The sequence below is a fragment of the Vanacampus margaritifer genome, chromosome 12 (assembly GCF_051991255.1).
Source record: "Vanacampus margaritifer isolate UIUO_Vmar chromosome 12, RoL_Vmar_1.0, whole genome shotgun sequence".
Taxonomy (NCBI): Eukaryota; Metazoa; Chordata; class Actinopteri; order Syngnathiformes; family Syngnathidae; genus Vanacampus; species Vanacampus margaritifer.
The window spans coordinates 21442108-21469070 of NC_135443.1; the positions used below are offsets into that span (position 1 = coordinate 21442108).

General features: G+C 41.4%; 1 protein-coding gene across 4 annotated transcripts in view; it reads right to left on the reverse strand.

The window, feature by feature from the left end:
- The window catches only part of slc8a1b (solute carrier family 8 member 1b), a 143921-nt gene extending 140627 nt beyond the window's left edge, over positions 1-3294 (reverse strand). For 3 of the 4 annotated variants that reach the window (XR_013296207.1, XM_077582129.1, XM_077582128.1), the window contains exon 1: positions 2882-3294. The gene's annotated coding sequence lies outside the window, so the exon portion shown is untranslated. The remainder of the gene's footprint in view (positions 1-2881) is intronic. The other variant, XM_077582130.1, reaches the window with a different exon arrangement.
- Between the last annotated feature and the right edge of the window lie 23669 nt (positions 3295-26963).

A 26963-nucleotide genomic window follows, 5' to 3' on the forward strand; every position in this document is an offset into this window, starting at 1 on the left:
AACTCCTTCTGTATACTATAGCATAAAATATATTTTTTTCAATGTTTGAATGGGAGCATGGTGATATTTAAAGTAGAACGTATTTGTAAGTTTTTGGGATGAAATGAGTTTAAAAACACTGAATCACGAGTGACAAGTAACAAACTTTTTAGCCCAACCCATCTACTGCTTCTATGGGGCGCTGCACCAATTGCCCCTATTGATCAAATTACCAGTTGTGGCACAGTCTGAAGTTCAAAAACATGAAATGTAGAGTCATTGGACCATTGCTCCAAATTCGAAAGAAAACAAATACTTGTACCCGAATTAAGGTCCATACGCTTGTTTCTATGAAGGGTTCATAGGGCTCAATCAAAACTGCCCCACTGGCCAATAACAATAATGCATACATGGGGATCAGCCTGTTTTCGCAATTCAATTATTTGTCTCTAAGAAGTAAAAATGACTACAAGTACAGGTGGAGCTGCCCCTCATATGTAGACATCAAAACACCATTGTTCTTTTTGAGACTCAATTTAAAGTTCAAATTACACTCTTAAAACATGAAGTCATCAGACCAATGTTCCACATATGATTGAAATTCAGATTAAGACAATTTGTGCGCCAATCAGGGCCAATCCATTTGTCCATAGGACTCAGCCACAAGAGCCCCTCGGGTCAATGAAAAATGGCATAGGCTACTCGGGAAATATTGTGGGACCAAGCAAGAAATTGAGTAGTACAAGTATCAGTAATATTCAATGAAGCACTACTGGCTCTCACGGAGCACTGCCCCTATTGTCATAGAATCATCATTGATTTTGTTGAAACACAAGTAAAAAATTGCAAAGCTCTTTTAAACATGGGCTCGATGGGGGAAAAAATTCCCCCAATCAGGACCCATTTACTTGTTACTAGACAGAGTTCATGGGGCTGAATCATACCTGCTCCATAGGCCACTGAAAAATGGCTGTACTGACATCCAAGCAGCAAGTACTGTGGAACTTCAGTTTAGGAATAATGATTTATGGACAATTCAATTTGTGCACTAAATTTTCCAATTTTTTGTCTTTTTAACACATACTTGCGAGATACCTTGGGGGGTAGGTATTGTGCAATGGAATAGCTATTCTTCAAAGAATAAAATATGTTAAGCCAAATGTTCTTTACTGGTTCTCATGGGGCAGTACTCCACTTGCCCCACAGTATTAACTGACATTGAATCACCATTGTTCTTGTTGACAGGGGTAAAAGTTCAAAACAATCATTGGAACAATGTTTCAAATCCATAAAAAGTTTGATGAAATCAAACAGTTTGGTCTTTGAACTGTTTGTGCCACCATCAGGACCAATACATTTGTTGCTCGGGTTTCAAACAGTTTGAAATGCTCGACCATAACTGTTCCATGGGACAAAAAACATGTCCAGACAACTTGAAAAACATTTGAGAAAAATGCACATATTTCATAATTATATTACAACTCTTAGAAGTTTTAAATTTTAACCCTGGTGGCATCAACTAGTTCATGGAATCTTCATTGTTCCTGTTGAAAACCAATGTAAAGTTCAAAGGACATCTTCAAACAAAGAGTCATCTGACCAATGTTCTACATGCCAATGGAATTCAGATTAAAACAAAATTATTTCATTGCTCCTTTTCAACTGCTTTAATATATTTTCCAGACTTTCCTTTCAAAAATAATTTTGTCATCTTCCGGCCTACACGGAAACCAACAAGTCTTCCCGGCGTCACGCTCAGCCGCCTCATTTGTTTCCATTTTTAGCCACTGATCGGCGATGATGAACAACCAACGCATTCAATCGCCGCATCGATTTCAGCTACACAGGTGTTAGTACTGTATTCCTCCTGCAGGGTGGATAAGTACCTGTACCAATTTTCTCTACAGTCAAGCATTTTCCATAACAGATAATACAATATTTATTTGAGAAAGTCACTTAATTTGTGAAACAAATCTGCACTGTTTCAGTTATTCATTGACACCTGCAATCTCTGACCTTTTTTTCTTTGTTTACTGTAAACAACGGGGTCCTCTTAAAACACTTGTATGCACTGCATGGTGGAGGCGCTCAAAGCTGTTCAAACAATCGTCTGTGTTGAAGCAAACATGCTCACATTTGTCATTTGCAACATCTCACTCTATCATAATCATTTTAGCATTCTATACGCCAACCATTAGAGGATATTTATGACTGGGGGGGGGGGGGGGGCTTAAATGTGATAACCTCACTCGTTTTTGGCATCATGCATGTACATTGAAGACTGCAGTTTATTCTCATCTGGATGCAGCCATTTCAAGATTATTAATTTCTATAGCGGTGACAATTTTTATTTACTTTGTTTGAGTTAAATCTGCTCTGCAGTCTAATTCCATAATAGACAGACATCAAGCTTGGGGTGAAGCCAGGCGGGAAAATGCCTGGAAAGTCTTCCGGTGATGGGACCGCATCCTAGTAGTAGGTGTGAATCTCATAAATGTACCTTTTTTCCTAAAGAGAAGGGATTAATTTAGTATTTTTAAATGGAAAAAAATCACTCAAATGTAATTGAGTGCATCGGTCCATTCACATTTAGAGTGAGGGTCTAATTTAGAGCCCAACTTGCACGGTAAAAGTCTATTTAAAAAAGGGGGTGAGAGGGGCGCAAGGACGTGCTCGGCGTGCGTAATTTTCACTCGTGCACAAAGGAAGAGAATGAAAAGCCAGTAGAAAAAAAGGACCCTGGAGCGTATTGAATGAGGTGTCGGGATACCGGCAGTGCACGAGCCCATTGGTGTGTGTGTGTGTGGGGGGGGGGGGGGGGGTGTCGGTATTGTCCTCCATGTGCTCCATTTCTGTTTCAAATCGGCCCGAAAAAAAAGAGTGTATGGGTAAAAGTTCCTACCTTCCGTGCGAGCTGTGATCCGAGAGGAGGTGATCCGAGTGGAGGTGAGCCGAGTGGAGCTCCTCTTATAACCACCGAGGCGGCGGACGGAGCCCCCGAGCGAAGGCGCACACAACTCGGAGGAGGAGGAGGAGGAGGGGATAGTGGTGGTGGTGGTGGTGGTGGTGGAGGTGGAGGGGAGGCAGACCAGTCCGGATTCCCATGCACACGGGCACTTTTTTCTTCTTCTTTTTGCTGCTTCCTCGTTTGTTTGTTTGTTTATCTGTTGTTGGTGGCGGGAGTGTGGCCGGCGTGTTTCCATGGAGCCCCTCCGGAGCGACCTGAATGACCGCGGCGGAGCCTCATCAGCAGAGCCCGCATGTGTGGTTGGGTTGGGACCGGAGTGGAGAGAGGCTCGTCTTCCTCATTCTTCCTCCTACACTTACCCCCACCCTCTCTCTCTCTCTCTCTCTCTCTCTCTCTCTCTCTCTCTCTCTCTCTCTCTCTCTCTCTCTCTCTCTCTCTCTCTCTCTCTCTGCGTAAAGAGAGACAAATGAAGGGAGCACTCCTTTTTCCCTTCACACGCCTTTTTTCTTCTGACTTCCCTGCAATGTCTTGATAACAGCTGAGGTTACATGTGTCTAAATGACAATCGGGACATAGCACACCTGCTTGTGCCATTAGTCGGTATTAGAATGCTTTGTTGCCACTCGAGGTGCAAATTGTTGCAAGTTAATCATATGTAAGAAAAAAGTAAAAACCTGATCAAAATTGCTACTTTATAAGAATTAAAGGATGCTATTCCACATGACATGTTAAAAATAAAAAGATGTAATGTGCATTCCAGACCAGCAGTTGGCGATGTATCCCATCTTTTTTGTCAAAAGTATGCAGGTACAGTGTACCAAAATAACCACAGGTGTAATGGCAAGAATATATGTGCATGACAAAACAAGTAAAAACTGAAAATAAATGCAATGGAATGTCACGCAATGGAATGGCGCTAATGGATTGGTGAAACAATGGGGGTTTGGGTGCTATAACAAAATAGCAAATGTAGTTTTAAAATCTTGGAGTTTGAATGTTTATTTTTAGAATTTTTATTATTAATAATTTGTGAATAATACAAAATAACTAACCTGTAATGTCCGACGCTTAAGTAATAGCGCATTTACTAACAGGCACCCATATTATGTGGTTAAAATACTACACTTTCAACTCTTTATTATTTGAATTTCTATTATCAAAAGCATGTGGTTGGTAACCACCATTTATCGCAGTGGATATGTTGCAGACTGACATGCAACACAGAGAAAACTTTTTTTTGTGTGTGTGTAAATAGCTTCGCAGTAAAGTGCAGTTATTTATACACCACATTGTTAAAAGTGTGCAAAATATAACAAAGTAACCCACCTTTTGACCTTAAAATACTACTTACACTATGTACAGTAACTTCATTTTTGGAAAGCACTCGTTTGTCTTAACAAACATGTAACCACAAAGTGTGGCGGTTTTGTGGGGGCTGGAATTGAATAGTGGCATGTAATTTAATTTCACTAGGGAACATTGATTTTCTATACAAAAATACATTGTATATAAGAGCTTGACAAGAGAAATAAATGTTCGCTATCCAGTATACGCCAAACATCATCTTCACATTGAGTTCAAGTGACCACAACATTCTCACATCAGCTTCAGTTACCATCAGTGGGTCCACGACGCCTTCAGGGATACCTCGAGATGCTAGCGTCTGCGTGATTATGCTAATAAGCTGCCATCACCATTTCCAAATGGGCCCATTTGCGCTGGAGTCTGAACGCCATTGTGTGAAATATGGCGGAGGATTTAGCGGAAGGACGAGAATTCAACACAAGCTAGCAATTACACACGCACCAGAAGACGGCATTTCATTAATACCCGGAAGCGCACACACGTTAAAGTACTATTTTAATATCCAAATGTTGCCTCCAGAGAGAGAAGGGAAATGGTGTTTTGTTGTAAAACCTCTAGGAAAACAAAGTGGTGACAATTCCCTGAAAATGCACACCATTTTGCAACTTTGGAATGTAATTTTTGTACAAATTGCTAGTGAATGCTGAAGAAAGAGAATTAAGAGAAATTTAGTAAATGTAGAATGTGAGTTGACAAACAAAAATGAATTATAGTCATGATATAATGAGAAACGCTCAAATCTGGTGCATTGTTTCTATTGAGAATTGCTGAAATCAAATGTTAACCGTAGTTAAGGAAACATACAACAAAAAAGCATTGCCATTATACAATTCTCTTTTTTGCTCTCCCCCCCTGGCCTCCTTATGGTTCCCAATTTCGCACTTCACACTATCAACATGGAAAATATTTTTTACATTGCTCAAATTTCCCACATTTTTCAGAATTTTGCATTTTCAATGTTAAAATTCGAAAATTAATGCAGGAATTTTATTTTTTCCTTACATAATCTTTCCAGATTTCTAAATTGATTTAAAATAGTCCAACTTCAAAGTGCTCGGCTCATATGTGACATATTGGATAGTATTTTTCGCATACTGAAAATTTCCGCATTTTTCAGTGTTCAAAATAAACATAATCTTCAAATGAATGCAGACAGTTTGCAATTTTGACCTGATCCTTCCACATTTGTCAACAACTTAAACTAGAATGATGTGGGGATTTGAACAACCTAAAAAAATAGTCCATTACATGTCCTGAATTGAATGAACAATTTGAATTTGGAATAATTTGTCACAATTGTAAATATTTCTGCATTAGTTTGTCAAATTTGTCTTGGAAGCTGTGAAATACTGAAAAAAGCGGAAATTTGGTGAATGTGAAAAAATATTCCACAGATGTGCTAAATAGAATGGCTTGAATTGGTTGAGAAATTTGGAAAGATTAAGCAGTCAGAACAATTGTGAAACATCTCCATTTATTTGAGGATTTAGTCATGGAAAATGTCAAATACTGAATGTGATTTTTTTTTTATAATATATCTAAAATTTTTAAGAGAAAATTGAATGAGTAGAGAAATATGGAAGGAAGTGTTGCATTTGTGAATGTCTCCATTCATTATAGTGAAGTCATAGATAGTCTTCCCTCAATGCACCGTCCCCCAGGGTGGATTCTTTAAAGGGAGGCATTTGCTTGTTACCATAGCCTCAATGAGCCCTGTTTTTGTTAGCAATATACACATGCACTGACAATTCATTCATACATTCAGGATCTTGCCATAGATTCACCGGCTGAGTTCTGCCTTATGTCATCACGAATTTTGCACGGAGATGAGTAAATATTTTACCACATTTGCACTAGAACGTGCGCAAACACACACACACACACACACACACACACACACACACACACACACACACGAGTTACGTAGAGTACGTCTGTCTGAGTAATGTGGCCAGTGGGGACACGTACAAACACAAAGCTGACTCACTTGGCATATATATATTTCTATGACACTCCATTTTCTTTGTCTTTCTGGAGAGCGAGCCTGTTAAAGCTAACATGACAAAAAAAATCATCAGAGATTGTAGTCATCAGCTCCTCTCAGCAGTGCAGCAGTGTAGAGTTAGCATGTCCCTTCCAGACAGAACTCGCCAAAAAAATACATTTCCTGTTGGTATTGAGCTGTTGCGGCTTCACCCATTCAGATAAACTTAAGTGATAAAATAAAGATTGATAAACTTCACACTCTAGACGCTGTTCCCCTTGTGATAGTATATCAAAAAGCAAATTTGCACTTGGCTTTGACCGTCATCTCGCATCAGTAACTTAAATGGAGCATGAGTTGCTACCTCAGTCTTTATTAAGTTTATTTCTCCACTCTTGCATTTGGTTAAACCACACAAATATCACATGAAGGCTGTTTCTTCTGAAATCTAATACAGCTGTACCAAAAATTGCATGCAGTGGAGTCTATGGATTCACATGACCGATCACATGACTTGCTCAACTTGCCGTGCTAATGCATCGCATGCCACTCTCCCTCTCTTTCGGTTCCTCTCTTTTTCACCTGCAGCCACTCCTGTCTTATTGGGGGCAGCCAAAAATAAAGGAACTATTTCAGGGAAAGGGAGGGATGGGAGGCCGGGCCAAAAAAAAAGCCCAGGGCTCTTCTCCTTCTCCTTCGCCTCCCCTCCCCTCCTCCCCTTCCACCCCTTCCACTCCTCTTCCTCTCCTCCCTAACAGATTTAACATGGCACTGCTAAATGAAACAGAGCAAGATGGGACATATCGGTGTGTGAAACACAATACAGAAACATGAAAGCAAAAGATGCTAAATGTGTGATTTAAAATAAATAAATAAATCTTGCTTGTATTTATGTTGCATGTAATTCAGTTCGCACGCAGGGATGGAAAGAGAAAGAGAGGACAGAGAAATAATAGCATCAGAAAGACAAGCGGCGGATAAGTGAGAAGACAAAGCAGCAGCGTTCACAACGCCTCGGGAGGACGAGTGATAAATAAGCCAAAACCTTATTAAACATATTACAATTGTATTTTCACATGTAAAGGAAAGGAACACACTACTGATGTTTCAACATGTAATAATTATTAGGTGGTTAAAAAAAAAAGCCTTTGAATTGTTTTGTTTATTATTCTTTTGACAAATTAATTGCCTTTTTGGGGCCCTAAAAAATCGAGAAAACGTCACAATTTTTATAAACTGTGAATTGTGTTACTTTATTGCACAATGTTTAAAAATAATAAGAATAAAAATTAAACTAAAACGAAGCATTTTCTAAAAAGTTTAACCAACACATCCGCTCTAAGAACTAATTAAAACTAACTTTAAAAACAATAGTTGAAACAAAATAAAAAATAAACTATAATCGAAAGTCCACAAGTATTATTTCCCTGTCCCAATCAAGACCTCATAAAACTCACTCAATTTTCCCCCTTAGAAAGTTAGGAAAATGTATCGATCGGCATGGAAATTAATGATCACAGGTGGGCATTCTATCAGTATAGCCTACTAACAAACTGTGCGTCTGTCCGTCACTGACATGACATGCATTTAGAATTAGCTTAAGTCATAACACAACCACAGGTCATCAGACTGACTAGCAATTAAATTTCTTATAAATAGTTGCTGATGAGAATTTATTGTATATTTGATTTTTAGCAAAATTGTCGTGTCCCAATTTTTAATTCAGAAAATATGATCACCCTATCCAAAATACAGATTGAAGTTCTTGTTGTGTATTAACAATAACTTTGTTATAATTGGTGTCCTGTCTTACTTGTAAGGTTTTGTTTGCACCTGTACTCGTCATCCTGTTCCCTTGTGTCATCCAATCATCTCCCACAGCCACTTGTGTCTTGTCCAGGTGTCTCTCGTTGTCTTGTCAGTTGGCTTGTGTTTCGTTCCCTGGTTTTGTTCAGTCTTGGTTGGATCATTGTAGCTGTCACCACTCTAGCGCTTTGTTGTTACTTTGAGTTTTGTCTTCTCCGAACTTTGTTGGTTTTGCTTATTTAGAGTTTTACCCAGTACCCCTGTTATGTTATGCTAGTGTTATTGTTAAATAAATTGTGCTCAGTATAATATGCATCCCTGCCGTGGTTCTCCTGCCTCCCTGCATTTGGGTCCTCCACCCCCAGCCGTGACAGAATGATCCAACCAGAAATGGACCTAGCAGAGCAAGAGGCAAGTACCAGTCCCTGTTCCGACGGCGCACGTCCTATGGCCACCTCCAGTTCTCGTTCAGACGGCAAACGTGCTGCGCCCGCCACCAGTCCCAGTATCCGGCGGCGCACGTGCTGCGCCCGCCACCAGTTCCAGTTTCCGGCGGCGCACGTGCTGCGCCCGCCACCAGTTCCAGTTTCCGGCGGCGCACGTGCTGCGCCCGCCACCAGTTCCAGTTTCCGGCGGCGCACGTGCTGCACCCGCCACCAGTTCCAGTTGCCGGCGGTGCACGTGCTGTTAGTGTTTTTGTTAAATAAATTGTGCTCAGTATATATGATAGGCATCCCTGCCGTGGTTCTCCTGCCTCCCTGCATTTGGGTCCTCCACCCCCAGCCGTGACAAACTTTTGATATTTTGATTATAGTTTGCACCATAGAGTCCTACTGCACTGCAGCATACTGAGAGCAGTTGCTAATATCAACTAAATTTAGCAAGGAATGAGATAAATGAAAGGAAAATGTGCAGTTTAAATGGCATACCAAATGGCGCCAGCCAACAAAGGCTGCCCATAAGTCAAAATATGTCTGCTGTTTATTTATGCTGGGAAGCAGAGAAGCGAGAGAAGGTATTAGAGGAACTGATAGAGCTTGGGAGAAATATGGTGCTGAGGCAAAGAAGAAGAAAAAAGTGCAATGAGGAAGAACACAGAGGCAATAACACATCCATATATCTGTGCTTGAAGGATAAAAGGCTGCATTTAAAGTAATTGTAGCCGCCACAGAACAGACACATCTTTACTCGCATAAGGAGACAGCTGGAAAATAACATAAAATCCGGTGATGGTTTTATCCACTTTATCTGCTTTCTTCGCATTTTTGCTTCTTTTCCACCTTTTGCTCTTCTATTCTTTTACACGCTTCATCATTTTCTTGAGTACTGGGTTAACTAAGTGGTTGTCCCTCATGAAATTAAATTGAACAGCAAAATCGGAAGCCTTAAGAGAGTTTGAGGCAAAGGCTCGGCTTGTAGGAATTACAAACCCACTTCCAAAAAAGTTGGGACACTATACAAATTGTGAATAAAAACTGAATGTAGTTGAGTGGAAGTGCTAAATTTTTATATTTTATTCAGAATAGAACATAGAGAACAGGTCAAAAGTTTTAAGGGAAAACCATGTAGATTTTAAATTCCATGGTCTCAACAAATCTTTAAAAAGTTGGGACAAGGCCATTTTCACCACTGTGAGGCATCCCCTCTTCTTCTTACAACAGTCTGCAAATGTCTAGGGATTGAGTAGACAAGTTTCTCAAGTTTAGAAATAGGAATCCTGTCCCGTTCTTGTCTAACACGCGTCTCTCTGACTGTTCAATTGTCTTGGGCTTTCTTTGTTGCACATTCCCCTTTATGATGAGTCAAATGTGCTCTATAAGTGAAAGAAGTGGACTGCAGGCTGGCCATTTCAATACCCGGATCCTTTTCCTACGCAGCCATGATGTTGTAATTGGTGCTGCATGTGGTCTAGCATTATCGTGTTGAGATTTAAATAACACCTGGCCCAGAGAAATGCCTGCGCTTCTTGGTCTGCTTTAGAAGTGGCTTCTTCTTTGTACTCCACTATCTTTCTGCACAACATTGGAGGAATTGGTGATTCTCTACCCATCTTCGCTTCTGAGAGACACTGCCACTCCGAGAAGCTCTTTTTATACTCCAAGTTGCCAATGGACCTCATAAGTGGTAACTGGTCTTCCAGCTGTTTTTTGTGTAATTGTGCAATTTAATTTTCCAGCCTCTTATTGCTACCTGTCCCAAATTTTTTTAGATTTGTTGACACCATGAAATTAACAATCCACATACTTTCCCCCTAAATTTATACATTTTCTCAGTTTAAACTTTTGACCTGTCATCTATGTTCTATTTTGAACAAAATATTGAAATGTGGCACTTTCACAGTTTTTATTCATAATTTGTATAGTGTCCCAACTTTTTCAGAATTGGGTTTGTATTTGAACTGTCTTTGTTATTGCGTGACTAATTTCTACTCCATGTACAGAACTTTGAATGCAGCAATAGTTAAAAAGCTCTATGAATAAAGTTGTATTGAGTTGATTTAACATTATGGCTTCCCCAATACAATATAGCAAAAATAAAAAATAAATAAAAAAACACATTTGCCCATTTCTTTCTGAGTACAAAATGCAAATATTCGTTTTCTTTACCAATAAATAAATAAATACTTAAAAACTGTTATCCTCAAATATTTTAAGATTTTTTTCTTAATACTTTTTTTAAATCTATTATTTATTGATTTATTTTTATTTTAATTCATTATTTTGTTTGTAATCATGTATATATTCAAACTTGGGTTCATATTTCTAAGCGAGAGCAACAAAGATGACATTATTTCTAAACGCAAAAGACCCACCATCATTGATATTCCACATAGTTCATGTTTTTCTACACTTTCCATTTTTTGTCCCCTTTTTGAAGTTTTTGGAGCTTTTTGTTCATTAGCAGCAGCTGCAAACACGCTTGACATTTACGCCAAGTGCTAATCACAGAGGACATGTCCTTATAATGTTTCCGCTTAATCTCACACACACACACACACACACACACACACAAAGATACACACACGAGACAGACCCTGAGTCACCTGTGGACATAAAAAGCCTGCAGTAGAACAGAGTTGAGGGCAATCCGTGCAAACTGGACATGACACACTATAATATGAAAGTGTGTGTGTGCGTGTTTTACAATGAATAACAAAAAACAGTCGTATAAGTAATCACATGATACATCTACATGAGTGGTCACCAACAACCGGTCTGCGGACCACCATTTGGTACGGGGTCACATAGAAAATTTAGATTGTTTTATTGTTTTTGTAGCAGAGCATCCCAATCAGGAATATATGCAACCCAAGAAGCGAAACATCTAATATAATTGTACAATTCCTGTGTCGATTTTTAAAATTTTCCGTAGCGGCGCATTTGCATCAAAACAAATCCGTCCAAGAACATTTGTCACATTTCATATTTCTTGTCACATACGCTCAAAAGTGTGCACGGGAGATCAAATGCTTTCTATCAAGTGACATCATCTGACTGCGAGGAAAAATTATCTGAATATTACATAATTTTTGGCAGTTTGAGCTAATCTTCTCCAACAGAGTTATGCTTCAGGCTTCCCTGGCGTCAAAAAGTGTGTCTGGTTGCTGTGCATGTCGCAGCCTGGTGCCGCATCCCGGGGATTCAATCAAGTTAAAGGCTGCCAGGCGTATTTGCGCTACACTTTGGTGCGACATTTCTCAAATCGGGCGGCAGATTTATCACAGGGGAGGTGTGTCGCTGCCTACGGTCCCTCACTAGAGATTTAGTGAAAGCCAGGAGACACACTGTGAAATGATAATAACTAAAAAGGGGAGTAGAAGAAAGAAGATCCGTCTCAAAGCGCAGATACTGTTCATTTTTGATGGGCTACTAGTGAGGATCAGCGATACGGGTAATGAATGCAAGAACGTGTGCAAACACTTGACTTTTTTGACCGTGTTTTTTTTTTTCTAGCGGAATAAGTGTTAATAATTATAGGATAAGAGTCCATTGCACGGCAACACGTGCTATATCTTTTTTCGAGCTGTTTACTTGGTGATTATCAAAACTGGCTTGTGGTGCAATTGAATTACAGTGTTGTGATACAATTTACGTGACTTTGTGAGTTTGTTTGTTTTTTGCAATATCAGCCGTCTTTCTCTATAGTGGCAGTTAACTCAATTCAACTGGCATCACATCAAGCAGCATTTTGACAAACACAATCAAACAAAGAGGTTTCAAGATGTTTATTATCTCCCCAAGTCAAAGTTTACTGTCAAAGTTTACTTTCAAACTAAACATAAACCAAGATAATTACTCCTTGTGTATGAAGACAACCACATAGTTTAGCCTTTCAGTCTGCTAGCTTAATGCTAACACTATTCACAGTCATATTTTTGTCCTCTCTCTACATAGAATGACTAATAATAAACTCATCTCTCAAGGCGCCACTATATTTACAGGACACACGTGCCTGAGTGTGCAATGGGCTTTCTTTACAACATAGAATATTTTGAAATATTTGAATTGTGCATGGTGGTGGTTGTCATGAATAACATTCCTCGTATGTAATGTTCCAGAGTTTTATTTTTTTATTTTAAATTTTGTTCTGTATTTGGCTGAATAAATAACATAAATCACCTTAAAACTTCAGATTCACGAGGGTTTGCATTTATTGGGTAATTGGCTAATACATTGTAAAGAGCATTACTGCCCCCTTCAGGAATGGAGTGGAACAGTATTGACAGAAACTTACGACACAGATTTTTTGTTGTTTCTTAAATTAAAAATAACTTATGATCTCATCCTTGGCTAAGTCCTGCTCCATTCTAGTCATCTATGATTTTTTTTATAGAGCCTATAGAGCCTTGGGATCTCATAAATAAACGAATGTGCAAACCATATTACGAGCGCCGCGCCCAGGTCCGCCAAAAGAGACATTTTCCCAATTTCATCCACTGCACCTGCTCGCTTTGCCGAGGACAAGGTCGGACGCCCACTGTCAACCGAGTACGCTCAGTAAATCACACGGGAATAAACAGCCTTAGCCCAACAAAAGCCGGGATAGAGTCACCTTCCTGGCCGGGACTTTTACAGGCCAAGTGAGTAATCGTGCATGAAAGGATTGCAAAGTCTCAAAAGTGGAAAAAACATTAGATTTTGCCTCATGGTTAAAAGGAAGGGATGTGTTTCATTTTGATGGAGGGGTAAAACTATGCATAATGGCACACTTCAATTAAGAATAAGTCTACAATGTAGTTTTGCCTGCAACTGTCAATTCAGTTCATGTTAATTATTCAAAAAGCAAGTGGCTAATCTGCTACACATGAGTGACTTCACTTAATTGAATTATGTTGGCATCGCCCCATTGGTTGTATTAGTAGTGCTTTGTTATTGCGTGCTTTCATTTTTAATGGTGGGTGATGTCACTGTCTCCACCACTCACGGGGGAAACATGGCCACAACATTAAGTAAACGTTTGGCCGAGTTGTGTTTGATGGTGAGTCATCAAATTTAGCTGCTGGGCTCCGACCACAGGTAATTGCTCAAATGAAAACTTTTCACAATTTGATGTGACTAGCCTATCTCTCGAGTATTTGTGGTTAAAATTTGGTAGCCAATTGGAAAAAATGTCAAAGACAAATTTGTCATAAAGGACAGCTGGAAATGGTCAAAATCTTCCTAAAATGGCCACTTGAAACCAAAATGGGAGACAAACACTTCCTGTGTATTTTCGGGCATGGCTTGTTGAGACTTTTTTGTGGGTGTGCTCATGATAGACATGCCTACCAAATTTCATGTTGCTAAGTGAAACTGGCTTTGAGGACTGAATTTCCAAAATAATGGAAATGTCCCAGTAATAATGTCTATTTTTGTAGTTGTAGCTTGCGTTGGTTTAGAGCTTCATTACACCATACTAAGAGTTTCTTACAGTTTTACTTTTTGAAGAAGCTAAATAGGCTAACCCAAAACGGCCTAATTAACTCCTATACACATTTGTTCAGTTTTTAGTGAGTCGACCTCCTTTTAAGGCTATTAAAAGGAGAAACATGAATGAGAAAGGCACTCATAAAGATGAGAGTTCTGACTTGATGGCAGATAAAAAGCGGGCTTCTCTGAGTGGAAAACACGGCAGGAAAGTCAAATGCAACAATAAATCTTGTAGATAATTGTGACACCACTTGTCCCTTTATCGGTTTTCATTTTTAGCAACTTTTTCCAAATATGTATTCATGGAAGTATACGTTGAATGAAAAGATCCTGAACTACAGGATGAGCTTAATCCAGGGAACAGTATAGCAACTTTTTTGTAGCTTCTGGAAAGAACTAATACAAGATGTTGGACTGCATCTATGGGAAAATTGGATGCATCCAATTGTCCAAAATGTCTTTAAAGGACAACCAATTAATTAGCTAAGTGGTCGAGTCCAACTTCAGATGGATTAATTTATTGATTACACGATGCATCTAAATACTTTTGTCTAGTAAGTAAGTGAGTTTTCTGAACAAAAATGTCCGTCTGTTAAGTTTGCTTTCCTTGCCTGATGTATTTTCACTCAGTGTGTGCGTGTGTTCCATCTTGTCACCTTTACCTTGATGGCAAATCCAAGCCTCACTTTCAGTATTTATTTTGAGATAACAAGCTACACCTTCTTTCTGTCACGTTCACTTAGATGTCTCATTGCTGTAGCATCCGCAATCTGTGGATGTTTGTGTTTGCGACTTTTGACTGTCTTGGCTCTCTGCTTGCTCTTGCTTCTGGCACACTGTTAAAAGCAGAGGGGACATCGTAATAGTTTGTGGACACCATGCATATTTCCTCTTTCAGATATTAAGTCTCTTTGAGAGTGGCCATAGTGCACTGTCTATTTATGTATAAGAAGGAGGTGGAGGTTGATTTGAGTCCTCACTTGGAAACAAAACATTTCAATGATAATGCGATAGTAGGATAATTGTATGATGTTCAACCACCACATTAGACAGTAGAAAGTTGGAATTCACTCAGAATCTGAGCAACATTTCTGAGTAAAATCTTTCCTCTTAGAATGTATATTTTATTATTTTTAAGCATTACTATGTTATATAAAACTGTGTCTTGCATGTTAAACTATGCTAAAATTTGACTTGTTCAGTGTTGGGTCTGATATTACAGATCCCCTTAGTTACCGACCGTGCACCAAGGAAAAAGGAGGCAGAAGCTGTTGCTTTGTTTTATTGCAACCGCGGCTGGGAGAGGAAAGGAGACGCGAGACCTTAACTCACGCTCGGCTCCGTCCGACTCTCTCTCCTCCCCCGGCCACCTCGTCGCTTTTATTACAGTTAAGTTTCAGTTTCGTTTAACACAAAACATGGTTAAGTTTCTGTTAATACAAAACATTAGAGAAAGTTGAGCGGCGCCTCTAAACGACAGTTGATAATATAAAAACATAAAAATATATACAGGATATTCTTTAAAATACACATAATGTTAAGACTACTGTTTTAAGCAACTTCACATTCCCTCCTGTTGTGGATTTAAAAGGATATCAGTAAATACTAAAACAATTAAGTTTTCTCAGTATTACTTCATTAATAGATTCACAACATTTGAACCATTCTCAGGAAATGGCGAAAACCCTTAACTTAAAGGGAAAAATTCCATAACTCCCCCACCGCACGGTGACGAGAACCTCTTGGTCTGAGAATGGAACTGAATTTGAAGTTAGGAAAACACAATAAGATGAGGGTCACACTTTTGTGTCGGTCTCCACAGTGTCAACATAATCCTCTACGCGTAGTAAGTTATATTGATACATCTGGGCCACGAACATACGGGCGACTAATCTCTTAGACATTGGGACAATACAGCAGGAACAAATAACACATAATAAGATAAACATTATAATGATCAAAGTCCAAACAATGTCTGAAAAAGGGTCATCTTCTCCTTTGTTCTTCTTCTTTTTGACAAGAATCAGGGGGTAATCCCTTATCTGAGTTCGGTGACCTTTTTGCAGTGACTCTGGTGGATCCACGTCTCTCTCTCAGCGATTTTGAGAGCGGTGGGTGTGGTCAGGAGAACAACGAATGGGCCGTCCCAGCGTGGGCTCGACCATGTTTTCCTTTTTATCACCTTCACCAACACCAGGTCACCCGGGGTCACCGTTTCCTGTGCAGGGGGAATAGAGGTAGAGGGCAGATCATTTGCTCTTGACACAGTCCGTTCTTTAAACAAGTCACATAACCATTTAGTCAGTGGATCTGCCTCTCCTGTTTTGTCTGACCATGGCTGATTTTAAATGGATGGCCATATTGTCAACAATGGTATTTACAAAATGGCTACCGTTATCACTCCACAAGACTCGTGGAATGCCATGTTCTGGTATTATGTGTTTACAAATAGCTTTAGCTACTGTGAGGGCGTTTGGATGTTTTGAAGGAACAAGTTCAACCCATTTAGTTAGTGAGTCTACTAACACTAAACAGTACTTGTGCTGACCACTTCTGTGTAGTTCAATAAAGTCCATGTGTAAAACTTCAAATGGGTAGGAGCCCACTGGGCATTTCCCTCTCTGTGGTCTTAAGTTTCCCTGAGCATTGTGACGACAACACACCATACATGACCTACAAAAAGTTTTAAAATAGGTTTGTAAGCCCTGTGGTATTGTCATTGTCTGTTCTACCATAGATATCATCCCTCCTGTTGAGACATGGGACTTCCCATGACTCAATGTGGCTACTGCGTGGAACAGACTGCGGGGGATGACTGGTCGGTCTTCTTTGTGGTAGAGGCCTTCTGGGGTGAGTTCAATGTTCATCATTTTCCATAGTGTTTTTTCTTTGTCTGGAGCGTTGTTTTGCATGTCAATTAGTACTTGTTTTGGAATGTTGTTGTGTTGTTGTGTTTCTTTGTGGTTGGCGAGCATGACGATCTTTGTTTTGTCTTGGCCTGCTTGCTTGGCTGCCAAATCTGCTTTTGCATTTCCTACAGAAACGGCGTCTTTTGCTGAGGTGTGAGCTTTGCATTTGCATACTGCTATTTTGGAGGGTAGCAGTACAGCGGCCAAAAGGTCAGTGAGTAATTTGGCGTGTTGAACAGGTTTTCCTGTTGATGTTTTCATTCCTCGTCGAGCCCACATGGCGGCAAAGATGTGCAATGTCGAGTGGGCATATTGGCTGTCGGTCCAAATTGTTACTGCTTTGTCTTTGAATAATTTACATGCTTCTGTTAGCGCGATGAGTTCTGCTGCTTGTGCTGACAGATTTCCTATTAATCGTCCGCTCTTCAGTGTCTTTTGTTGTGTGACCACTGCATAGCCTGTGTTGGTGTTGCCTAGTTCATCTTTGCTTGAGGAACCATCTACAAACACTGCTTCTCCTTCTTGTAAGGGTGTGTCTAACAAATCTCTTCTTGGTTTGCAGATTTCCTCGGTGGCTTCTGTGCAACTGTGTGGTGTCCCATCTGTCTCCACTGGGAGGAGACTTGCAGGATTGAGAGTGCTGCATCTCTTGATGGTAAGATGGGGTTGGGACAACAGTACTGCTGTTAGGCCAAGATGTCTTGCTGGTGAGAGAAATGACATCTTTGTTTGAGTCAAAAGAACATCTACTGAGTGTGTTACTAGTAGAGTGGTGGGATGGAACAACACCAACTCGGCGGATGCTTGGACAGCCATTGCTGCGGCACACACTGCTTGGACACACTGGGGCAGGGCTCTGGCGACAGCATCAAGTTTCTTTGAGTAGTAGGCCACTGGTCGCATTTGTGTACCATGTTGTTGGAGTAGGACGGATGTCATGAATCCGTCTTTGCAGTCCACTGTTTGGGTGAACAGTTTCTTGTAGTCGGGTAGGCCCAAGGGGCCTGTGCTTGTGATGGTCTGTTTTATCTGATTGAACTTTTCATTAGCTATTTTCGTCCATGTGATGGGATCGGCCAGGGCGATGTCTTCTTGGTAAATTAAATCCACCAGTGGTTGCGTTATTTCGGCGAAGTCCAGAACCCATAGACGGCAAAAGTTCACTAGGCCTAGGAAGGCCATCATCTGTCTTTTGGTCTTTGGTTTGGGGGCATCAAGGATAGCTTGTTTCCGATCAGAGGTTAGTTTTCTTCCTTCTGCCGATATGATGTGACCTAAGAAAACTACTTCGGTCTGAGTCCACTGTAGTTTGGTCAGTGAGGCTTTGTTTCCTGTCTTTGCCAGGTGTTGACACAGTTTCACTGCTTCTTCTTGATTTTCTTCTTTGGTTGGACTGGCGATGAGAATGTCATCTACGTAAATCAAGATTTGAGTGGTTTCACTGTGTTCATGGAGGCTCAGACAGTTGTTGATTTCTTGAGAGAAAATGGTGGGGCTCTCTGCATAGCCTTGGGGTAGTCTCGTATAGGTGTATTTCTTTTGATTAAAGGTGAAACCAAACCAATGACGGGCAGACTCGTGCAATGGGATGGAAAAGAAGGCGTTGCTTAGATCAATTACTGTGAACCATTTCTGTTGTGGCTTCAGCGCATTAAGTAGAGTGTGGGGGTCGGGGACGCAGGGGGCTCTCTGTTTTACTTCCTGATTTACGGCTCTTAAGTCGTGGACCATTCGCCAGGTCGTGGTGTCTGCTTTCTTTACTGGAAAGATTGGAGTGTTACAAGTTACCTTGGGGGCTTCTATGAGCACTCCAGCTTTTACCATGTTCATGATTACTGGTGTGATTCCTTCTTTGGCATCAGGTTTGAGTGGGTATTGATTGATTCGTGGGCGATAGTTTGTTCTTGGTTCAATTGTTACTTCTGTGGCTGTGGTCATTAGGCCCACATCGGTTTTTGACGCTGACCACAGCTGAGGTGGTATTTGATCCATGGCGTCTTTTAGTGCCAGGATCGTGGTTTCCTCCGGATGTCATGTACTTAGGTGGGTGCTGGGGACAAATGTTGTCACCCAGTTTAGTTTTTTCCTCCAGACCACGTTTCCTGATGACATGATGCGTTTAAATCTTCCATCTTGACATGGAGTCCACGGAAGTCGTTGTTCGGACCATGTTACATCTCTTATTTTTGATCCTATGTCTTTCCATTTCCAGCCTGTTGGTTTTGCCAGTGAAATGTGGAAGGGAATGCCAAAGCCTTCATATGTGGTTAATGCATATATGTAATCTGGAAAGATTACTGTGGCTGCCATCCATCCTGCCTGTTCGTCCCAAATTAGGTCCTTTATTTGGGCCCGCATGGTTGTCAATCGGGACCATTGATCAAAGAAGTCTCTGTCCTCTTTGTTCGGGGCGAAGCGGATGGTGGAGTGAAGTGGGTACGTGGTTTGGGGCACCCAATTTGAATTTGGTAGGATTTGTTCTGGCATCTGTTGCAGATTGTTTTTTACTGATGTTGGACCTTTTTGGATCGGATCCAGACTGTAGAATGGGCGTGGTTTGTCTTTTCCTTCTAGTACTAACATCTGCATTGGTGTTTCTTGTCCTCTTTTTGTCACGACCATGCTGGAGCCTTCGACCATTAATACAAGGCTCATGGCTTTTATCAAATCTCGTCCGATGAGGTTTTCAGGACAACGAGGCACGTAAACGAAAGTTTGATCTGGGTATTCTGTTCCGTCTTCATCAATAATGGTCAGTGGTTCGGTAAAGTAATGGATGGCTGGTCTACCTCCCACTCCTATGACCATTATTGTGCTTTTTGACAATTTGACACCTGTTGGTAGATCAGTGATCACGGAGGATTGTGCTCCTGAATCCACAATGAATTTCAATGTTGTAGTAAATGGCCCTAAGCCTAGTTTTCTTACTGCTGGGTCAATAGAGGACATCTGGCTAAACAGGACTGTCAGGTCAAGCACCTCGACGATCGTTCTGGTGTCATCAGGGTTTTCATCACTTGACCTTTCCTGCTCGCGTCATTCGGTTGGATCCCAGTGGTCAGATTTTGGGGTCTCAATTTTTTGTTTGGAGCGGCAATCTCGGGCGAAGTGGCCGTACTTGCCACAATTGTTGCACACATCCTGTCTGGTGGCTGGTCGGCCTCTTCCTCTTCCGCGTCCACATCCTCTACCCCGATTGGGTTAGTTTTGGTAGTAAATTGGTCCAGAAGGTGGAGGAGAGGCATGTTGAAAAAATGTGTGCATGGCATTGAAGACTGATGATTGCGCTTTTCTTATCTTCATCTGGTACATTTTTCTTTCTGTCTTTTCCTTTTTTCTTTTCTCACTTTCCAAAATGCTTTCTGCCCTCATTTTACACTGTTTTATCCACACTTCAACAGCACGTAGTTGTGCTTCCAATTTTTCTACATTCTTTCCCTTTTTAATCTTCTTTGCTCTTTTCTCCACTAAACTTTTCTTAACTTCCTCTTTGTTCCTGACATCTCTCAAAGACGGGTTAAAATCATACTTGGTCACCCAGGATTCCAGATACTTGCACGCATTAGCGTCAAAGCTTGCAATAAACTTAACATCCTGGTGTTGTTCTATTTCTTTTCTCAATGACTGGCCCATTGTTTCTACTCCCGAGCGGGCAGCAGTTACTCCCTCCTAACCTTATCTCATAAACACACACACACAAAAACACACGCACACAAACACACGCACACACAAACACAAACTCACACACAAACACACACACTTAGTCTTTTCTGTGGTGCACCACTTTCTAATTTAAAACCATGATTTGTGTTTTAGGCGATTATTTTTAATCACAGTCAGTTCTGTTCTGACCTGATAAATCTTAGTTATATTGAACACAGATATTTTGGTAAACAATGAGTGGGGAGGTGTAAATTATTACGTATTTACGGTAACGTTTAATTTCCTCTACCCGGGCACCCGAAAACTACACTTTTTTTTAACAAGTTAAAAACTAGTCAATAAAAGTATTTTGGATCTCATCTAATAAAACCGTGATCCCTTTGATGCCCGGATCATATATACCATGGGTTTTTCTTCTTCACGGGCCAACGCCCAAGCGCTTTTCTTTTACTCCCCACTTTTCTATTTTTCTCTTACTTCTTCAGTATAGTCAGTTTAGTGTTCCTTTTTCAAACTTCTGTGTAAATCGTGATAATTAAACAGCATAATACCTGTTAGTCCTCGGTGCCGGTCTGGTTCGCAGGACCCGGTGTCCGGGCGAACGGCCGAGGCCGGAGCAGGGAGACCCGTCCCGCAAGGGGAGACGCTGTCGACAGATTCTCGGTGTCCTCGGTTCGCCGGCGGTCGTCCGTCCAGATGCAGGTCCCAGGTTTCGGCACCAATTAAATGTTGGGTCTGATATTACAGATCCCCTTAGTTACCGACCGTGCACCAAGGAAAAAGGAGGCAGAAGCTGTTGCTTTGTTTTATTGCAACCGCGGCTGGGAGAGGAAAGGAGACGCGAGACCTTAACTCACGCTCGGCTCCGTCCGACTCTCTCTCCTCCCCCGGCCACCTCGTCGCTTTTATTACAGTTAAGTTTCAGTTTCGTTTAACACAAAACATGGTTAAGTTTCTGTTTTCATACGTCATGGAAAAATACAAAACATTAGAGAAAGTTGAGCGGCGCCTCTAAACGACAGTTGATAATATAAAAACATAAAAATATATACAGGATATTCTTTAAAATACACATAATGTTAAGACTACTGTTTTAAGCAACTTCACATTCAGTATTTCAAACTTAACTGTGAATCAGATTCCCATTATTTCTCAGGAGAAAAGTCACAGTCCATATTTAAACCCTACAGAACATGCATTTTGCTCAAAAGGCAGGAAGTAACTCTTATTACCTCTGAAGTATTTCAGTTTTTTTCCCAGTTTCGTCTTGAGCAGGTAAAAGCCATGTTCTATCAGGTTTAAGTCTAGAGTGTGACTTTCCCATGAGTTTGTATTATGCAAAGCGTGGAATCCAGTTTTATGATGGCTTTGAATTTGAGCCGATGTTCTCAAGAAAACCTACTATAAATTTACTTTCACCCCATTCTACTTGTTTTTTTGTTTCAAAAACTTAGCATTTACTTGCATGACTTTGCTTTGTGCTACTGAAATATGAGCTGAAACATGACCAGTGCAGTATTTCAAACTTACAATAGTGAATGTTAAAGGGATACTTGACTCATTGAGACATTTTCAACAGTAAGAGGATAATATTTTGTCTATAATTCATTCGATAACTTCATTTTTTTCATGTACAATTAATACATTTAAAATCACATTTTTCCACTTGCTCTTGACTGAAAATAACGACCAATCATGGCTCTGTTTGTTGACCAAAACCAGAAAACAGATGAGCCTTGACTGGTCGTTACCTATTTCCTCAGCACAGGTGATGTCATCTTCAGTTTGGCAAAATTTGTTTTTAAAGGTATTAATTGTTCATGAAAAGTTATCAAACTAATTCTGGACAAAATATTAACATTTTACTGCCGAAAATGGCTCAATGAGTTAAGTAGGCTATCCCTTTAATGGATTTCCATCGTTTCCCATGGTAAAAGTTATCATTTAATCTCAAATCCACGGTCCTCACTCCAGATTTAAACTCCATAGAACATGCATTTTACATACTAAAGGAGTGACTGAAAGGAGTAAAAGTTTGGCCACTTGGGACATTTGATGCAGTTATTGTATGCTAAGATTTTGCAATTGAAGTCTTCTTAGTCACTTTAATTTGTTGAAGTCCGTTTAAATATTTTTGCTGAACAAAATATTGTAAATGTGTATCTTGACATACAGAACAAATGTAAACTTGTATCTTAAGGTACACCTTAATCCATTTATGTTTCTTATTATTTGGTCTTTTATTGCTATTTGAATTGTGTATTGTTGAGCTCTTGTCTCATAAAGGAATGAACCACACTGTTCCATTACTTTTGAAACAATGTTGTGTATTTTCAGCATACAACTGAGCCTCAATTCTGTAAATTAAGGAATATGAAGATAATGAAATCTTGTTAAGTTAAAACAGTAAATATAAAAGGAAAATCACAGTTTTAATTAAATGTACTCTGATGGGTTTTTATCAGTGAGCTTTTCAAAGGTCTCTCACATCCGTGCAGTTTTTTTGCCCCCTTTCTGCTTTGGCATTTTCTCATTTCCATCTTAATACCGAGTACTGCATGTTGCTTTCCTTTCATTTCCCGTTTTTTCCTCCCTGGCGCTCACTCCCGAGGAAATTGCTTGAATCTGTTTCCTCTGACTCCCCGTTCTCACCGAATTGATTTAACAATGCCACATTGGGGTGTTTTGTCATGCAAATGCAGATGTTGACAGGGTGAACGGGTTTCAAATGTTTGTTAAAAAAAAACGGCTCATTGCTGGAAATATTTACGGGGCAATATTTGGTGTATTTAACCCGACAATTTGCACCGCCTTGACAAACATAACAATGCCCACGTTTGATTGACATTGTTGAACATTAGTGATGTAGTTAGCAGTGGTCTTTTGAAGAGCAGCTTTTTCTTTTTCTTTTTTTTTCTTTTCTTTTTCCTCCCGGAGAGCTCAGTTTTGTTCATTCGGTAATTTTACCGATTTGACATGTCATCATCATTGCTCTCCTTTTTTTTTCTTTTCTTTTTTTTTATATATATATATTTTTTGTATTTTTATTTTTTTTTTGTATGTGGGTGAACATGTGTATGTGCGTGCGTGCATTCATTAGTTCACCTAAAACCTATAAAAAAAATAAAAATTCCCATACCGTTTCCCTAAACCGAACACTTCCAGCCAGAGTCGTGAGGCCGTCAGGAAACCCGAGAAAGGACCAAAGAAAAGAAAGGAAAGTGAAATCCAGCACCGACCAGACACCACCCACCAGGCCACCAACCAGAGTCCTTCACCAACCCCAGAGACATATAAATTTCAGCAAATCAGGGAGATCTCAAAAGACCAAAGGAGAGACTGAGGAAAGGAAGGAAGGACAGACGAAGCGGTGTGAGATCCACAGACACCAGCCTCCACCGAATGACCTGAGGAAGATTGTGTCTGAGTTTCGATAGATGCTGGTATGGTGGATCTGGCGTGCATGAAAATCTCCACCAAAGAGGGGAGCCGTCGACCCCCGCCAGGACAGAGCAAGCGCAACACCTCAATGCCCCCCAGGCCGCGGCAGCGCCAAAGGACGACCCCCGGGCCCCGGAGGGGCCACCGGCCGGAGAGCAAACCCAGGAGCAGGAGCGCCCCCCACCCAACGCAGCAAGACGGGGCACTACAGGCCCGCCAGGAACCCCACCGGCCCACAGCCCCCTCGACCCCCACGACCCCCCGCCCCCCATCCACCCCAACCCAGCCGACTGGCGAACTCTACCCCTAAACCTTGAATGTGACCCCACCCAGTGTTTATACAAGTGTGTGTGTGTGGTGCATTAAAATTGGGAGCAAGTGAACCGGAGCAGAGGGAAATGATATCCCCATGCTCCGATCCACCCGCCTCCCAGGCATGTCAGTGAGTGTATGTGGTGCATTAAAAAAAATAAATGGGGGAGGGGGAGGGGATTCACGGACAGGGGACCGCAGCACTGCTCTATACTGCAGTCTGCCCCAACCAATGCCCCCCCCCCCCCCCCCCCACACACACACAGTTGTGTGGTGCATTAAAATTGGAGGGGAGTTGTAGGGCGAAGACGTTGTTTCCACCCTAAAAGTGTGTTATGTGCGCTATATCTCTATAAAAGTGTATTGTGCAAAACTAGTGCAATGAGTTAAGAGGAGCGACCAGCGGCCCACCCCCCCCGCCCCCCCCAACCGGGTGGGGGCGGAAGGCGCCCCCGCCCACCAAACCCCCACCAAACCCCCATCCACCCCGGCGGGCATGTGGGACCAGCCCGGCGGGGCGATAGGGCTCGCCCCCCGCATTGAGCCCGCCCGAGGTGCCAGGAGGTCCACCGGAGCGGGGCGGGCACAACACCAAAGGCCCCCGGAGCCGAGACCCGGGCCACGGATGGAGCCCCCGGGCCAGGGGAGGGGGAGGAAGGCGGACAGGGGAGGGGGAAGGGACGGGGGAAGGAGACGACAAGAAGGGCAGGAGGCAGCGGCAGGGCCGCAGAGAGAGGGGGAGAGGAGGAGGAAGGGTGACGAGAGAGAAGGGACAGGGAGGCGGAGGACGGGTGGGGAGAGGCGAGGAGGGAGAGGCAGCAAGGGGGAGGGGAGAGGGGACCACAGGGCACCTCGGCGGCCCACAGGCCCCGAACCGCGTCGCCGGGCCCAGAGCGACGGACCACGCCGGGGCGGCGTCGCCCCGGACACCAGGGAGAGCCCCGCAACGCAGCACCCCCCAAGAGACCCAGGGAACGGCCAAGACGCAGCCGCCACCCAGCAGCCAACAGAGGGGCAGACCCGCCCACGCCCAGCCAGTGGGGGGACAGCACCTGAAGAGCAGCTTTTTCTAACATTTTGGTTAGCTAAGCGAAAAAGATCATTATTACAAGGTGTCTGCCGTGAAACTAGAAATGAAAATTACAAAATTACCATTAAAAGGTACTGGATGGTATTAAAGGGGACAAAAGGCAAAATTTACTTTTTAATGGCTCGTATTAAACTAGTTGGGTCTCTGGAGTGCCTGTCAACCTATCAAGTGTGAAATAAAAAAATTCAGTAAATCTTTTGTGAGCAAATGTGTCTGTGAGTGAGCCTTTCTGGCTAACTATGGCACAACAGTGGGGCTAATTTACATATTAACCACCACCAATTACAAGATCAGCGAGGCTGAGTGAAGATCCAGAGCCACTTTTAAGCGACAGCTATCGAACTGCAGTGTCTGAAACGCGATCATTCTGAAACGCTCAAATAGTATGTGTGACATTAATATATAATTTCAAATACAATAGGTAAGCAAAGCTGCATGAATGTTTTCCTGTTTGTTTTGAAAAACTCATGCAAGTTTATGTAAATAATCTGTGTGTCAAAATTAGTGCGTTAATTTTGAGTTAATTTAAAGTTCCTTAAACGCCACTAAATTTTTCAATGCGCGATTAATGACCCCTTACTTGGAAAGCCTGTACTAGGGGAATTACAGTCGCAACGCAGCAGACACGTCCACGTCAAAATTTGGCAGTAATAATTTAATAATAAATTATAATAATACATATATTTGTGGAGACTGGGGTGAAGTTGTATTTTACAATTTTAAAAATGTGCAGAATTTCACAAGTTACTTCATGTTAAAGATTAGTTCTTGATATGAAAAGAAAAATGCAAAGCTGTCACCATCTTAAAAATGTAAATATGCCATCTAGTGGCAGAAAGATGACCTCAACACAAGCAGCCGTTTGTGTGTACAATAAAGAAGGTAAGATCACAACCATCATCTGCTGTTAACATACTTGAGAAACGTTACAGTGCTGTATAAAGAAAAAATTGCAAATAGCGCCTAGGAAACAATGTAATTCAGTCCAACTGCGGACGCCTCAGAGGTCCGGATTTCACGGTGCAATGCGCTTGGCCTCATGGGAAATGTGTTTCTTTCAAGGGAAATTCAAGGGAAAACAATACCGCTTTTGTCCAAAGGTGCCGCCATAATCAATGAAAACCAAATGCTCATTTGTGCTACTTTAACAAGTGTATGAAAATTTTTATTACACATTTAGAACAGATATAAAATTTGCGATTAATTGTGGGTTAACTATAGAAGACATGCAATGAATTACTATTAAAAATTTTAATCGCATGACACCCCTAGTAAATACACTGAATGAATTGATGAGTCAATCCAGAGAGACTTACAGATGTTGTAAATGGCCTAATCATAATTCCAATAATAAGTGTGACACTTCGTATTCGCCTTCCTTGTCTGCTTCCATCACTCACGGGCAGGATCATGATGAGTAATCGTGGCTCGCTCGGCGACTCTTTGCTGAGTAATTTCTCCCGTCACGAGTAATCTCTCGGGCGACGCCGTTGACAACTTTGTCTCTGAGCGGGTTCGGCCATCCGCACTTTGGAAA